The following is a 14,053-nucleotide window of genomic DNA, read 5'->3' as shown; positions in this document are numbered from 1 at the left end:
TTTTACATTGATACAATTATCTAATCTACAGACCTTATTCAAATTTCACCAGTTGTCCCACTAATATCTTCTACAGTAAGTGAAAATTTTTTCCTGGTCCAGGATCTCACATCACATTCTAGTTCTTGTGTCTCTTTAGTCTCCTTAATCTAGAACTGCTCCTTAGTCTGTCTTTGTCTTTCATGAGCTGAACCTTTCTGAAGAGTACAAGCCAGTCATTCCGCAGAAACATCCCTCAATTTGGTTTTGTCTAATGTTTCCTCTTGAATCTGTTATGCATTTTGGCAGAAATACCACTGAAAGGATGCTATGATCCCCTCAGTGCATCACATAAGGCGGGACATGAGGTCAATTTGCCCCATTACTGGCGATGCTCACTTCATCACTTGGTTGATGTGGTGTCTGCTGGGTTTCTCCACTGTAAAGTTACTATTTTACTCTCTGTAATTAATAAGTATCTTGTGAGGAGATACTCTAAGACTGCAGATATCCTGTTTCTTGTCAAACTTTAATCCACTATTGCAGCATCCATTAATGATTTTCTCCTGAAACAATTATTGCTAGGGTGGTTGCCAAATGGTAAATTTCTAATTCCTCTTTTTCTGTATTTATTAGTTGTCCTTTTACTGTTAAGAGCTTTCCTTTCCCCTTATGTGTGTATGTATGTATTTATATCTTAATCTTTATATACTGTCTCTTAATCCCACTCCAATCAGGCTTTTGATCCTACCATTCTACCTAAACTCTTTCCTGTCAAAGTAACAATGCCCTCCACTTGGCTGAATCAGTTCTTGGTCCTCATCTTCCCTGACCTCTCAGCAGCACTTGACATAGATCAGCAATTCTCCCCCCTTGAAATGTTTTCCTTACTTGGTTCCCAGGACACTTACCTCACTAGCTGCTCCCTCTCAGGCTCCATTGTTGGTTCCTCGTCTCTCTTTTTTTTTTTTTTTAATTTATTTTTATTTATTTTTGGCTGCGTTGGGTCTTCCTTGCTGCACACGGGCTTTCCCTAGTTGCGGCGAGCGGGGGCCACCTTTCGTTGCAGAGTGCAGGCTTCTCACTGCAGTGGCTTCTCTTGCTGTGGAGCATGGGCTCTAGGCGCGCAGGCTTCAGTAGTTGTGGCACGTGGGCTCAGTAGTTGTGGCTCACGGGCTCCAGAGCTCAGGCTCAGCAGTTCTGACACCCAGGCTTAGTTGCTCTACGGCATGTGGGATCTTCCTGGACCAGGGCTCGAACCCGTGTCCCCTGCATTGGCAGGTGGATTCCTAACCACTGCGCCACCAGGGAAGCCCCGGTTCCTTGTCTCTTAATGCTGGGGGCCCAGGGTCTCAGTCCTTTGTCCTTTGTCTTCTTTGTCTATGCTCACTCTGTTGGAGAGCTCATCCAGACTCGTGGCTTTAGAAACCATTTCCACAATGATGACTCCTGTATTAATCTACTCTGCCATAACAAGATACCACAGACTGGGTGGCTTAAAAACAGAAATGTATTTTTTATTTCTCACAGTTCTGGAGGTTGAAAGTCCAAGATAAAGGTGCCAGCAGGGTTGGTTTCTGGTGAGAATTCTCTTCCTGGTTTGCCACCTTCTTCGTGTGTCCTCACATGACCTTTCTTCTGTACAAACACACACACACACACACGGAAAAAGAAAGAGATGGGGGGCACTCAGATGTCTCTTCCTCTTCTTATAAGGATTATCGGATTAAGGCCCCACCATTGTGACCTCATTTAATCTTAATTACCTCCTTATAGGCCCTATCTCCAAACACAGTCATATTGGGGGGTTAGAGTTTCAACACATAAATTTTGGGGAGACACAATTCAGTCCATAACAATTCCCAAAACTACAACTCCATCTTGGGCTCAGATTCATACATGCAACTTCTAACTAGGCATCTCCACTTGGAAGTCTGATAGGTGCCTCAAATTTAACAAGTTCCAAATGGAACTGGTAATTCTCCCCTCCTTTCCCCTGAAACAAAGTTCTCCTCCTATAGCTTTCCTCATCTCAGTGAATGGCAAATTCCTTCCTTCATTCTTCTGGGCAACAACCTTGGAGTCATCCTCAATTCCTTTCTTTCTCAAACACTCCATACTCAATCTGTGCCTTTGGCTTTACTTTCAAAATAACCCCAAAGTCTAACCTTGGTTCAAACCATCACCATCTTTTGTCTGGATTGTGGTGGTAGCCTCTTACCTTGTCTCCCTGCTTCAGCCCTCATTTATATTCCATTTATTCTACACCCAGCAGTTACAGAGTTCTGTAAAAATGCAAAGCGGGTCCTGTCCTCTTTCTGGTCAGAAACCCGCCAATACGGCCCACCTCACTCATAGCAGAAGCCAAAGTCCTTACAATGACCCACAAACTGTGCATGAACTAGTCCCAGGGGAATCTCCCTGATATCATATTCAGCTCAGCTACCCTATCTACTGGCTGTTCCTTAAACCCACCAGGCATGAGTCCACTTTACAGTCTTTGCCCACCCTCTGCTTGGAACAATCTTCTCCCATATACCCTCATGACTCCCTGCCTCACCTCTTCCAGGTGTTTCTTCAAGAATCACCTTCCCAGCAAGGCTTTCATTGACCACCTATTTGAATTTACACCACAGCATCCCCTTCTCCCTTCCCTGCTTCATTTTCCTCCATAGCGCTCAGCACCATCTGACAGAGCATACATCTCTCCACATGTCAGATGTGACACCATCTGACACATCTCTCTACAAAACATGAGACCCGTGAGAACAGGGACTATTTTGTTCACAGTTGCACCCCCAGTAATAATCACTCACATTGATTGTACCCTTGCTATATGTCAGCATATTTTTAAGGGCTTTACCATATCATTTATTTAATCCTAACAAGGACCCTATGAGATGGGTATATCATAATAATAATGTTACATAACAAACCACCCCAAATGTCTGTGCCTTACAGCAGCAAATATTGATTTCTCCCTCTCCCTCTCCCAGACCATTTGGGGTTTGGCTGATTTTGCCTGGGTTCTGCTGGGTTTGGCTACTCCATGTGTCTCTCATTCTTCTGGACCAGCCTGTTTGATGTTGGGGATTTGGATGGAAGCTATTGCTTCCCTAAATTGACACAGAGCACTCTCTTCCTACCTCTTTAGCTTCCTGACATTCAAAAGAGATAGAGTTCATGAAAAAAAATACAATTTAAAATTTAATACAGGGAATTCCCTGGCAGTCCAGTGGTTGGGACTCTGCGCTCTCACTGCCAGGGGCCCAGGTTCAATCCCTGGTTGGGGAACTAAGATCCTGCAAGCCATGTGGTGCAGCTGGCCAAAAAAATAATAATAATAATACAAACTAAACACTAAACTACAAAACTATTTTAATCCCAGACTTTGCTATGGCAACTATGATGGGAACTCTGTTTCAAAAGACGGAATGCACTAATGACAGCCCCATCCTTAAGGCAGAGGTGGAAATTCCAAGGGGGCAATTGAAAACATGAGAGATCTCTGAAGGCCTCTGCTGAACTTGCACATTGTCACTTTCATCCACATTCCACTGGCCAAAGCAAATCACATGGCCATATCTAATATCAACGGAGTAGGGAGTATCAATCAGTCCTGACTGCGGGAGAGACTGAGTCATTGAATAGTAATCTAATTTGCTGCAAGATAGGTCATGCTGCACCCCAATGTTCACAGTGGCACTATTTACAATAGCCAAGAAATGGAAGCAGCCTAACACTTAGGCAGCCTAACACTTAGGCTGCTTCCATTTCTTGGCTATTGTAAATAGTATGTATATATGTGTGTGTGTGTGTGTGTGTGTGGTGTGTGTGTGTGTGTGTGTGTGCATATATATATACACATATATATATATATGCACACACACACACAAAATGGAATATTACTCCACCATAAAAGAATGAAATATTGCCATTTGAAGCAACATGAATGGACCTAGAGATTATCATACTAACTGAAGTAAGTTAGAGAAAGATAAATATTATATGATATCACTTATATGTGGAAACTAAAAAATAAAACAAATGAACTTATTTACAAAACAGAAACAGATCCACAGACATAGAAAATAAACTTATGGTTATCAAAGGAGAAGGGGGGAGGGATAAATTAGAAGTATGGGATTAACAGATGCACACTACCTTATATAAAATAGATAAACAACAGGGATTTACTGTATAGCACAGGGAACTATATTCAGTATCATATCCTCTCCCCTTTCTTTCTTCCTTCTCTTTCTTTTTCTCTCTCTCCCTTTCTCTTTCTTTTTCTTAACAGGTAAGGAAACTAAGGCTCAGAGAGGTCAAATACAATAACTTCTCCAAGATTATACTGCTAGTAAATGACAGAGCTGGAATCCAACCAAGTTGGAGTCAACTTTACACATGCCATATACACAAGACCAAGAGGTTTGGACTTTCTCTGAAGGTGATGCAATGCCACTGAAAACTCTTGAGCAAGAAAGGTACATGGTGGTTAATAAACTTTCCTCCAGTAGCAGTGTGCAAAGCACATGGGAGGGGGAGAAAGGAGGGGCCCCCAAAGGTAGTCACAAAACTTCAGGCCAGAATTGAAAAGGGGCTGGGCTGGGGTAGTGTCAAAAAGAAAAAAAACAAAAAACAGTAAATGTAAAAACCAAATAGAAGTGAGAGACAAGTTGAAGAACATTTTTTAAATGCTTTTTTCTTTGTTCAGTGTTGAAATAAAAATTCATGTGTGTTGCAAAAAGAAAAAATCAAACCAAAAATTCACACGGTGCAGGCAGAAGTGTTTAAAGTTCTCTCCTCTTCCTGTCTCCTGAGATAAGCTCCATTAAGAGTTTGTGGGGCCTTCACTGGTGGTCCAGTGGCTAAGACTCCATACTCCCGGGTTTGATCCCTGGTCAGGGAACTAGATTCCCACATGCCACAACTAAGAGTTCACGTGTCGCAACTAAATATCCCACGCGTCGCAACTAAATATCCCGCGCGCCGCAACTAAGACCTGATGCAGCCAAATAAATAAATAAATATTTTTAAAAAAGAGTTTGTGGTAAATCCTTCCTGAACTTTGTCTAAAACTATATAATACATATACATATACCCATTTTTAAGTGTGTTTTTTTTAAAATGTGTTCTCACCAAACTTTTTTGTCTCTTGCTTTTTCTCACATAATAGTATGGCAAGGCCAGCTTTCCATGTCCAGAAATTAAATGATCCTCATCGCTTTTAACAGCTTTGCCACTTACTAGCTGTGTGACCTTGCACACATGGTTTAACCTCTCTGAGACTTGGTGTGCTTAATCTGTAGATGGGGATAAACATGTAACTGTCACATAGGGCTATTGTGAGGATTAAATGAGTTAACACACGTAAAGCATGTTGTATAGTGTCTGACACATACTAAGTGCTCTCCCTGTTAATAGCACCATGTTTAGCTGTACCATAACTTACTTAACCAGTTCTGTACCCATGGTCACTTAGTGTGCTATGTTGTTTACAAAGATGGCCACAATGATCCCCCCACCCCCACACATTACTCTTTGCAATATGACTTTGATGTTTTCTCCATCAAGAGATGGAGTCTATTTCTAGTCTCCTTGAATCTGAGCTGGCCATGTGACAGGCTTTGATCAATAAAATGCAGTGAAAGTGATGCTACAGCTCTTCCGAGCATAGGCCTCAAGAGGCCTTGCTGCTTTCATTCTTTTCCTTTCAGACGCCATCATGAGGAAGCCTGAGATAGCTTGCTGAAGAAGCCACATAGAGAAGAACCTAGGCACTCAAGCCAGCAGGCCCAGCCACCTGCCAGACCTGTGAATGAGGCCATATAGGACCAGTGAGCTTGCCGACTTGCTAACTGACTGCAAATACAGAAGTAAGCCTGGGCAAGACCATGTACAGCAGAAGAGAGCTGTCTCAGCTGAGACATGTCCAAGTTGCCAATCCACACAAACATAACCAAAAATTTATTGTCGTTTTAAACCACTCTGTTTTGGGGTGATTTGTTGAGCAACAATAGAAAGCTGATATGCTGAGGCTCTTCTTATGCAGTGCCTATGGCCCTGGTTGGAATGCAAGCTCCATCTCTTATATGTGACCTTGGGCATGTCCTGTAATCTGACTGAACCTCAGTTTCCTGGTCTGTACAGTGGGATACTTTTAGTTCCTACCTCATCGGGCTGATGTGAAGATTAAATGAGACGATGAACATTCAATGTGTGGCACAGGACAAGTACTGTGAACATCTTAACTGTGGTTGTGGCTGTTGTTATTGTTGTTTGAAGGAAGTCTAGCCTGAGAGTTGTGCTATGGGGGTCAGGAAGTTAGTATTAAAGATAACTGAGCTGGTCTTTGGAGGCTCCATAACTAGTGAACACTGGAGACTGATAGCTTTTTGGAACCAGAGACCTATACCAGGCTAGCCTGAGAAATGGCAGGGGTTGGGTCTCAACTGTGTCATACAAAGTGCAAAGGGTTGTATGTCTGTGCCTGGGTGAGCCCTCTGAATGATGTCAGGGACGGAGGCTGGAATTGGGTAAAAGAATGAAAAACTGAGGCTGTAGGAGGGGCCGAGATAATAGGAAAGGTGTGAGGGCTAAGTCTTGGGAGTTACCCCCACTCTTTTCAGATGAAATTCCAGACTCCTAATCATGGCCTGAACGCCTTGGCCACCTCTCCCACCATATTTCCTACCCTTCTTCCCTTCACTCACAGTGCTTCAGCCCCCCCGGCCTCCTTCCTCAAACTTATCAAGCTCTTTCCTGCCTCAGGACCTTTGTTCTTACTGTTTTTTCTCAGAGGGACCTTCTGAACCACTCAAGCTAAAGTTCTCCCCTCTTTCATTCTTTTTCACAGCTACTTATATTTTTCCTTCACAGTACTTAATCATTTTTTTTATCTGTGAATTATTGTTTATCACTTTAGAAGGTGAATTTCATGAGAAACTGGTATCTGTCTTGCTCATGCCACATCCCCAGCATCTAGCACACTGTCTGGCTCATGGCAAGTGATCAACAGCTGTGAATTGAATAAATGTGAATAAAGACAGGAGAAAAGGAGCCACAAGAGCTGAAAAGACATTATCCAAAAGGTAAGTGAAGGCCTCATTTCCTGGAAGATGGCCTCACAGAAACCTTGGAATCATCTTGTCTAACCTTCTCAGTCCACAAGTGGGGAAACCAAGACCCATAATGGAGAAATAACCAGCCTGTGAGCACCCAGAGAGCCATTTCTGTGGACTCTCAGCCCATTGGGGTCAAATGCCACAGATCTGTCTGACAGATGAGGCTCAGAAAAGGTCATGGCCACCTCCCTGAGACCATCACTATATGTCTGCAGCTGCCACCACCCCATCCCACAGGGGAGGAGATTGTCTCTTTCGGAGCAGAGGTGCCAGTCAGCTGATGAACTGTGAAAGGAGGGCTGGAGAGGGTGGGCAGGCCCATCCTGGGTAGCAGCTATTCTGAGGCAGCTCAGGGATGAAAGCAGGTACCAAAATAACCCAACCTTCTAACACTTGTTCCAGACCTCACACATCTGCCCTACCAGAGATGAGGCTAATACTTGAATTCCCCTCAGTAACACACACACACACACACACACACACACACACACACACGCACACACACAAGCTTTTAGCAGGGCCTGCAGGGAACAGGGTGATCATCAGACTCAGCCCTGTCCACTGGGGGCTCACAGTCTGATGGAACAGGCAGGCTAGGGACCAAGTCAGGTTGCTGAGTGATGGTGCCTAGGTCTGAGGGAACTAAAGGTAGGGAAGATTCCGAGAGGAAAGGATTAGCCCGATGGGCATACAGAAGTTAGCCAGTCCAGGAGGTGACAGTAACAGAAGTAACTGCCAGTGCAGAGAGAGGGAGGCTGACAAGTTCCAAGAATAGTCTGCAGTTTTAGTGGGTGGGAGCATGATGAAATTGAAATGAGAGGGGCAGAAGAGGCGGCTTGGGGGCGAAGGGAGTGTCCAAATTATGCAGGAACTTGGATGTCAAGAGAAGAGCTTGGGCTATCTTTGGTGCACAAAGTTAAGACTTGGGAGGTTTTTAACCAAGAGGACGTCATGATCAGTTTTGCAAGATAGAAACTGCCCTATAGCTGCCCTGGAGCCGTTGCCCAGGCAAGCAGGGTGGAGGGAGGCAAATCGAAGGGAGAAAAGAGTTTATTCTGGATGGGCAGCTCTGCAAAGGGCTCCTGTAAGAGGCACGAATTGGGTCTCAGTCTCTAGAGGACTAGTACCGTCACTTCCTCGACTGCTGCGCCACACCACTCCCGGGGTCCAACTTTCGTTCACTTGTTCCGGAACTCGAAGTTTGAGCAGAAAAAAACGTGCTGCTGGAACCCCAACCCTAGACGAGGGGCCTGAGCAGCAGACTTCAACTCCCAAAACGCTTCGCTCTCCAGCTCTGAAGGTCGCGCATGCTTCTTTCCAAGAAAGGCGGGTCGGCTTGCCGACTGGTAGAACTCGCCAGCTGGGTTAAGTGGGGGAAACCTAGGGACCGCCATCTTACCTTGGGTCAAACCAATTATACACTTAATGGGAGGTTCGTGTTCTCTCTCTCGTCAGTTCGTACAGGTACTGAAATAAAACGCGCTTAATTACTGCAAGTCTCCTTATTATGCTTTACGTTGAGAACTTGTTCCATTTTGCCCCCCAGCCCGGAACTGAACTCCTAGGGACACAATGACACATCCCAGCATGGCGCCGCACTCTGCGAGATACCGCTGGGGGAGGAGTCGGAAGCGGTCCCGCCCCGCCTCCCGGCCGGAGGGGGTTTCCGCTTCCGGCAGCGGTGGCTGCAGCCTCGCTCTGGTCCCTGCGGCTGGCGGCCGAGCCGTGTGTCTCCTGCTCCGCCGCCGCCATATTGTCTGTGTGAAGAGAGGGGAGAGCGGCCGCCGCCGCTGCAGCGTCCACCACAGGTACCGCGGGAGCCGCCAGGCGAGGTCGTTGGGGGGTGCGGGTGGGCCCAGGATGGGGCAGCGGGGCGCGGCCGCCTCTAACGCTTCCAGCAGACTCCCGAGCGGCCCTTCGCCTTCCCCTGCCCCCCCAACACACACACTAGCCGAGGCTCCTGCAGCCCATCGGGGAGGCCCTGGGCCACCCCCCAGGGCGGGGAGTGAGGCTTGGGGGCAGAGGCTGATACGAGGGTGGGAACTGGCTCTCGAGAGGCCAGCTTGTTGCAGGGGAGAGGGCTGGGCTGGGGCGTGGACTAGGGGCAAGTTGGAGGAGGGGGTCGCCAGAGGGGGAAGCGAGCTGGAGGGGTGGGGCCGCCGGGGGGATGCTGGGGGAGGTTGCCTAAGGAGTGGTGCCCGCAGTGTAGGCTGGGGTGGACCCTTCCGCGGAGCAGAGCAGCTGTAGTGGGGGCCTTCTAAGGTCCCTGTAGGCGAAATTGGGCTTCCCACCTGCACACTGGGGTGCAAGGTGAAGGGGACCCGGGGCGAGGTCGCTGAGGATAAAGGGGAAGGGACCATGAAGTGGGGCAGAACGGGTGGAGTTGGAGTTAAGGGTTAGTTGGGAGCCTGGATGGAAGAGGAGAGGTATGTAGAATGAAAGGTTGGCTAAGAGTGTGCATGTTAGTTTGTGACCTTTGAAGAGTAGGACTTTTGTTTTTGTTTTTCGGTTGTTGTTTATATTTTTGCAGCGTTGGAACATTTCTAGCCTTGGCAGGTGACGGGTGGAGCTTATGTAGTTTGTTTTTGGGAAGGAAGGGTCAGGAGAAGTTCTTCTTGGCTGTTGCTGTTGTGGGAAGGAAAGAGTTCTGGAAAGGAGGTAGCAAATTAATTGAGGAAGACCTGATTACCTTTCAGCTGCTAAATTCTATTGAGAAGTGGGTGTGAGGAGAGGAAATGAAAAGAAAGCTAGAAAGGGAAGAGTTTTCTAAGAGTTGGAAGACCCCATTCCATCTAAGGAGTGGCAGTAAATATCTGAATTATCAAATATAAGTGCCACTGTTATTTAGCTGTGTGACCTAACTTCTGCAAACCTCAGTTTTCCTCTCTGTAAAATGGGGGTGATAATATTTCCTAGATGGTAAGTATATGGTGAGGAGTAAATAAGATAATTTGTGTCAGGTGCTTACCACAGTGCCTGGTAGGTAGTACGTGCTCCATAGACCTTACCTGTCACTTTTATTAAAGGGACTAGCTGGTATATATGGGGTTCCTTCAATCTAGGTAAAGTTTATGGTCAGTAATCTGACAATAGGCAAGGCTTCGGAAAATTATATTTGTAGTTGTTGAGGTGTTTTTCTTTTGTTGTAAGTCAGTTGGCTTAACTGGCTTGGTGGACCTTGAGCTGAAAGACCAGGACCAATACTAGTTCTGCCTTGTGTCGTTTTTAAAAGTTCACCAGCAGCTTTACCTGGGCAGTTGTATCCTTCTGTGACTTTGAAATACTTGCCTTTCATTTGCTATTGGGGGAGGGTGTATGACTTGAAGAAAGAATGAAAATATTTGAAGTTTGCTTAGATTGGTTTATCAGCTGATTACAAAATGAGGTCACCCTGGGGTAACTTTTGTTTAAATGCAAAAACCAAACATGCGTAGTTGTATCCTGTTATATGGAATACAGTAGAGAAGAGGAGCACACATTTAAGGGGGAGCAATAGGTTAGTTTCTGCCTAATGGGTAATTGCCTAGCTGTTTGGGGATGAAACAAGTAGCTTCTTTACAGTGTATTTTTGGTTCTATTGCCTATGCACACTCTTCCAGGGTGAGAGTCCTTGATTTTACCATTGTCTCTGTCTCTGAACATATAGCTTTACTTCACATACTCTTTTGGAGAAAGAAGTTTTCTTTGGTAACTAAGTTTAAAACTTTACATAGGATCTGGGTTTGTAGTAGGCAGAATGACCACCACCACCACCCCCCAAGATGTCCAAACTCTAATTCCCAGAATCTGTAAATATGTTACATGGTAAAAGGGACTTTGCAGATGTAGTTAAATATCTTAAAATAGGAAGATCATCCTGGATTTAGTGGGTAGGCCCAATCGAATCACATGAGCCCTTAAAAGCAGAGAACTTTCTCCAGCTGGGAGTCGAGAGAGATGGGGCAGAAGGGGAAATCAGAATCGAATCATGAGAGGGACTCCATTTGCTGTTGCTAGAGGGGGCCACATGGAAAGCATGAGAAGGAATGCGGGGAGCCTCTAGTAGCAAAGACCAGCCCCGGCTGACAGCCAGCAAGGAAATGGAGACCTCAGTCCTACAACCACGAAGAACTGAATTTGGCCAACAACCTGAATGAGCTTGAAAGTGGATTCTTCCCCAGTTTCCAGCAAGGATAACACCTTGATTTTGGCCTTGTGAGACCCTAAGCAGAAGACCTAGCCAAGCCCACCCAACTTCTGACCTACAGAAACTGTGAGACAATAAATTTCTATTGTTTTAAAGCCACTACATTTGTGGTTTTGTTATGGCAGCAATAGAACACTAGTGTAGATTTTAGTACCAAGAGTGGGTACTATTACCTAAAAATGTGAAAGCGGCAGTAGAAGAGGCCAGCAAGTTTTTGAGGAGCATAATAGAAAAGACCTAGAACAGATCGTTAGTAGAAGTGAGGGCTGAGGTGGAAGTGAGGTGTGCATTGGAAACTGGAGGAAAGAGGATATTTGTTACATAGTGGCAAATAAGCTTAGAATTGTGTCCTGTGGTCAGGTGGAAAAGAAAACTTATAAGTGATGAACTTGGGTATTTAGCTGAGATTTCCAAGCAAAGTATTGAAGGTACAGCCTGGTTTATTTGTGGGGTGTGAGTCTCAGTGAGCTCATGTGAAATTCATGTGAAGCCCACTAGGTTCTTGAGCGTTTTATACTAGCAAAAACAGTGCCAGCTTGGATTGAAAAACACAAAGTAGTAAATTAAAGAGAGCTCTCAACCCACCCCCCCAACCCCCACCCCCAGTTTTACTGGTAGGAAGCAGGCTGGTGAAAAAAACTACTTAGATGTGAATGTGCTCCTTTTCATTAAAAAAGAAGAATGACTCAGAGGGTGGAACCAAGAGCCCAAAGAGGTGGAGTGGAAGGCCGCAGAAGAGTTTTCCGAGTTTTCCCCCGGCTTTGAAATGGAATGGAGTTTGCCCACATTTTGAAACTGCTTTGGACCGATGGATCTGCTTTTTCTTATATTTTCCCTACTTTCTTTTATATTTTCCCTGTTTGAACTAGAATGTCTATAAGTTGCCTTATGCCCCTCTCACTGTTGTATGTTGGGAACAGATAACTTTTTTTTTTTTTCCTAGGAATTGTGCTGCAGGGGTTGCACTTAATGTATTACAACCAGAGCTTCATCCACATTTGATTTAGATGGTGAGATTTGGGAGTTTTGAATTGATGAGCTTTAGATGAGATTTTTGGACTTTGAGTTAGTGCTTTAATGGAATGAGACCTTAGGATAGAATGGATATATTTGCATTTGGGAGAGATATGAGTCTTTGGAGCCCATAGGGTGGACTCTGTTAGGTAGAATGACCCCCCAAAGATATATGTGCCCTAACCTCTGGAATCTGAATTTGTTACTGTTTTGTGGCAAAAGGGACTTTGTAGATGTAACTGTGGTTTAGATCCTAAGATAGGAATATTATCCTGGATTTTCTGGTAGGTCCAGTCTATGCACATGAAAGCAGAGAACTTTATCCAGCTGGAGTTAGATTTGAAGCAGGAGAGGGACTCACCCTGCCATTACTGGAGGGGACCACGTGGAAAGCCCAAGAAGGAGTGCTGGCAGCCCCAGCTGACAGCTGGCAAGGAAATGGGGACCTCAGCCCTACATCCGCAAGGAACCACATTCATGCAACAATCTGAATGAGCTTGAAAGCAGATTCCGCACCCCAGAATTTCCACCAAGGAACACAGCCCTATGGACACCTTGATTTTTGGCCTTGCAAGCCCATAAGTAGAGGATCCAGCCAAGCCTACCTCACTTCTAGCCTATAGAAACTGTAAGATAATAAATTGTGTTTTATCTTTGCGGTAGTTTGTTACAGCAACAATAGAAAACCAATTAGAAAATTTAAAAATTTTAAGAAAAAGAAAACTAATTAGAGGGGTTTTGCTGATTTTATTTAAGAATCTTTGGGGGATTATTTTCTAGAGAACAAAGGCAGCAAAGATTATTCTGCAGTGATTTGGTTCTGGAAGACTTCACAGAATAATGGTGTTGAGTGAAACCTAGGCCTCTTCCCTAGATGTTTAAGCATCCTGTTACTGTCATTAGATGCCATTTGAAGGGGCTTAGTGACCAGCTCAGTAAAATGTAGATTCTAGAGCTCTAGGCCATCCTGGTAGAATTTCTATAAATTGATAATTCTTCCATACCTATAATAAACGTCTTGGATAATTCCTTCATTCATTTTTATCGGCTGAATAAGGCATTGAGTTTATTTGACAACCCTTTATAGACTTAATTCCTATTTTTTAGAAGAGATGGAAATGAGTGATTTTTTATGAATGGATAACCACTACTATACACAGTAGTCAGTCTGGTCTTTCATACCTCCCACCCCAACCCAAAGTTGTTGTAAGGTCTTTTCTCCCTGTCATTGTCATTTGAGGTTAATAAGATTTGGGTGTATAACTAAATCACTTTGCTGTACACCTAAAACTATTACAATATTGTAAATCAGCTATACTTCAATTTCTAAAAAAGCCAATACAGTTTGAAAAAAAAGAAAGTTTGGGGATCATAATTGCAGAATAGAGTTCTAGCTTTTAAGAAAGGCTTTTTTGTTGTTGTTTATCTGTATGTTATTGATTAGATCATAAAATGTGGACTCTCAACTTTAGTGAAGGGAACTTCAGAGGAGGAAATAAGGCAGCTTCTCTTTGAGTTAGTTACCTGAATAGAAGGATGATTACAGAATTAGAGCATTTCAGGGTACGAAGGACTTTTTTGATTATCTGTTTGACTTTTAGGTTTAGAGTAAAAGAAATTGGGCCACATGAAGGTTAAGTGACTAAACCAAGTATCTCAGCCCTACAGCTGGCCTAGAATCCTGGTCCAGGCAATGGGGATTCATGGCTTTTAAACTATATTCCCTGTGTACCCCTGTCTTGTCCTT

General features: G+C 44.5%; 1 protein-coding gene and 1 long non-coding RNA gene across 2 annotated transcripts in view; one reads left to right on the top strand and one right to left on the bottom strand.

Moving 5' to 3' along the window:
• The window catches only part of LOC129392750 (uncharacterized), a 41,742-nt gene extending 33,050 nt beyond the window's left edge, over nucleotides 1-8,692 (bottom strand). The window contains exons 1-2 of the long non-coding RNA XR_008619201.1: nucleotides 8,506-8,692; nucleotides 891-1,617 (exon numbers count right to left, since the gene is read on the bottom strand). This is a non-coding gene — a long non-coding RNA (uncharacterized lncRNA). The remainder of the gene's footprint in view (nucleotides 1-890; nucleotides 1,618-8,505) is intronic.
• Nucleotides 8,693-8,776: 84 nt separating this feature from the next.
• Nucleotides 8,777-14,053, top strand: part of CSNK2A1 (casein kinase 2 alpha 1) — a 56,790-nt gene continuing 51,513 nt past the window's right edge. Inside the window, exon 1 of the mRNA XM_007124234.4 lies at nucleotides 8,777-8,914. The gene's annotated coding sequence lies outside the window, so the exon portion shown is untranslated. The remainder of the gene's footprint in view (nucleotides 8,915-14,053) is intronic.

Source organism: Physeter macrocephalus, chromosome 14, assembly GCF_002837175.3.
Source record: "Physeter macrocephalus isolate SW-GA chromosome 14, ASM283717v5, whole genome shotgun sequence".
Classification (NCBI taxonomy): Eukaryota; Metazoa; Chordata; class Mammalia; order Artiodactyla; family Physeteridae; genus Physeter; species Physeter macrocephalus.
The sequence above is the reverse complement of the archived record's forward strand: the minus strand, read 5'-3'. Positions and strand labels throughout refer to the sequence as shown.